Raw genomic sequence first — 3,411 nt, 5'->3', positions numbered from 1 at the left:
CCACTCTGGGGAGTACCAAAGCTCCGAGGTCAGACGGGTTGAATACAAATTCTACACTTAACACAGATTGATGAGTTTTTGAGGGAAAAAAACGAAACTGACCGCTTTGCTTCCTGTTAATTTCTGTACTTGTAGTTTGTCAGTATGTGTTAGGTTAACATGCGCAGAATGTTAGCTCAGAATCTTTGGGCAGGGTCTATTTGAGTGAGCAAGCAAATGTTTTACTTCCAAGCCGAAGCCTACAAGTGCATGTACTACCATACCACATCATTTATATACAGAAAATATAACGTATCTGATACCGCCTGTTGAAAAAAAATGAATTCAGCACTCAGCTACATAAATAAGGTACCAAACGATGCAGAACAACGCATACCACAGGGACGTGGTAAAAAAAGTTTGAAAAATTTCGCTGGTTTCCAGGGACTTAATAACGTTACAGTGCACATTGTTATGACGTCATCCAAGATTTAACCTTGGCTACAGTTAAAACTGTTGGTCGGAGAACAATGCGGTTTGCACCATTCGATTTCTCGTCGAAAAATACGTCGGAGCAGGAAATCTTAAACTGCATTTGAACAATTTTACCGAGTATGACCTTTTGCTTTATGATTTTGGTGATTGACATGAGCTACAACGTACTGCACTACCTTTAGATGTAGGGCCTACCCTCGATACTGGATGTTTCTCTACTAAACACTCTGCTACAAGTAATGTGCGATAGTCCGGAATATCTTGAATCTTTGAGCCAAGTCTATTTAAATTACTTAGCAATTGTTTTTCTTCCAAGTCCAGGCCTACATGTGTATATACTAGCACACCACATAATTGTATACAGAAAATATAACACATCTGATACCGTCTGTTCCAAATCAGTTCATGTGGCGCTTATCTACATAAATAAGGTACCAAACGATGCCGCGCAAACGCACGCCATCGGCACGTGATGAAAAAAGTTTGAAAAATTTCGCTGGTTTCCAAGGAGTTGATAACGTTGAAGTGCATTTGAAAACTTTTCCAAGTATGACGGTTTTCTTTATGAGTTGGGTGATTGATATAAGCGTAGGCCTACTCCAATGCCTGTAGATGTACCCTCGATATTGGACGTTTCTGTATTAAATACGCCGCTACAAGTAATGTGCTGTTCGGTAGCCCGGAACAGGTTGAGCCTTTGGGCCAAGTCCATTTGAATGAATGAGCAATTGTTTTACTCCCAAGTCCAAGCCTACATGTGTATATACTAGCACACCACATAACTGTATACAGAAAATATAACACATCTGATACCGTCTGTTCCAAATCAGTTCATGTGGCGCTTATCTACATAAATAAGGTACCAAACGATGCCGCGCATCGCATGCCATCGCCACGTGATGAAAAAAGCTTGAAAAATTTCGCTGGTTTCCAAGGAGTTGATAACGTTGAAGTGCATGTGAAGAATTTTACCGAGTATGACGGTTTTCTTTGTGAGTTGGGTGACTGATATAAGCTACAACGTACTACACTACCTTTAGATGTACCCTTGGCACTGGATGTTTCTGTATTAAACATGCCGCTACAAGTAATGTGCTGTTCGGTAGCCCGGAACAGGTTGAGCCTTTGGGCCAAGTCCATTTGAATGAATGAGCAATTGTTTTACTCCCAAGTCCAAGTCTACATGTGTATATACTAGCACACCACATAATTGTATACAGAAAATATAACGCATCTGATACCGACCGTTCCAAAAAATTTAATTTGGCACTTATCTGCATAAATAAGGTACCAAACGATGCCGCGCAACGCATGCCAGATGACAAAAGTTTAAATAAATTTTCGCTGGTTTCCAAGGAGTTGATAGCGTTGTTGGGCACTTCGTCGAAAAATATGTCGGATCAGGTAATCTTAAACTGCATTTCATTTATTTATTTGATTGGTATTTTATGCCGTACTCAAGAATATTTCACTTATACGACGGCGAGCAGCATTATGGTAGGTGGAAACCGGGCACAGCCCGGGGGAATCCCACGACCATCCGCAGGTTGCTGGAAGACCTTCCCACTTACGTCCGGAGAGGAAGCCAGCATGAGCTGGACTTGAACTCACAGCTAGCGCGCTAACCAACTAAGCCACGGAGACACCCTAAAGTGCAGTTTGAAGAAATTTTGCAAGTATGACCTTTTCCTTTATGATTTTGGTGATTGACATAAGCTACAATGTACTGCAATGCCTGTAGATGTACCCTCGGTGCTGGCTGTTTCTGTATTTAACATTCCGCTACAAGTAATGTGCCGTTCGGCAGCACGGAACATGTTGAATTTTTGGGCCAAGTCGATTTGAATGACTTAGTAATTGTTTTACTTCCAAATCCAGGCCTACATGTGTATATACTACCATACCACATAATTGTACAAAGAAAATATAACGCATCTGATATTGTCTGGCACTATATTAATTAATTTATTTGGCACTCACAGATAAGGTACCAAACGATGCTGAGCAACGCATGCCATCAGCACGTGATGAAAAAATGTCGCTGGTTCCCTACGACTTGTTAACGTTACTGGGCTCTTCATTATGACATCGGGACCGGTAGATCCAGGATCAATCCTGGGTCGAGTCACACCTAAGACTTTAAAAGAGGAAGTTGTAACTTCATCGCTTGGCGTTCAGCATGAAGGGGATAGTGCAACGACTGGTTGACCCGTATCAGTATAATGGCTCGGGCGGGGCGTCTTACTTGCCTTCGGTAAGTCGTCTCAGTGATGCAGCACTAAATAAAAGAGCGGTGGAAATCCGTCCTGCAACAAGGAGGCACATTACACGTGCATGCACCCTAATGATTCCTTCGTCGTCATATGACTGAAAAATTGTTGAGTACGACGTTAAACCCCAAGCACTCACTCACTCATTATGACATCATCCAAGATTTAACCTTTAACTGTTGGTCGGAGAACAATGCGGTTTGCACCATTCGATTTCTCGTCGAAAAATAGGTCGGATCTGGCAATCTTAAACTGCATTTGAAGAATTTTACCGAGTATGACCTTTCGCCTTATGACTGTGGTGATTGACGTAAGCTACAATCTGTTGTACTACTTTTAGATGTACCATCATCACTGGATGTTTCTGAATTAAACATTCCGCTACAGGTAATGTGTCGTTTGGTAGCCCAGAACATCTCGAACCTTTGGGTTAAGTCCATTTGAATGACAGCAATTGTTTTACTTCCAAGTCCAAACCTACAGGTGCATGTACTACCATATCACATTAATTGTCTACAGAAAATATAACGAATCTGATACCGTCTGTTCTAAAAAATTTAATTTGGCACTCATCTCCATAAATAAGGTACCAAATGATGCCCAAACTTCCGTAAGTAGTGATGTAGAAAGTTACACGTAAATATTACCCAAGTCCTTACAACAAGTC

The sequence above is a fragment of the Liolophura sinensis genome, chromosome 13 (genome assembly GCF_032854445.1).
Source record: "Liolophura sinensis isolate JHLJ2023 chromosome 13, CUHK_Ljap_v2, whole genome shotgun sequence".
NCBI lineage: Eukaryota > Metazoa > Mollusca > Polyplacophora > Chitonida > Chitonidae > Liolophura > Liolophura sinensis.
The sequence above is the reverse complement of the archived record's forward strand: the minus strand, read 5'-3'. Positions refer to the sequence as shown.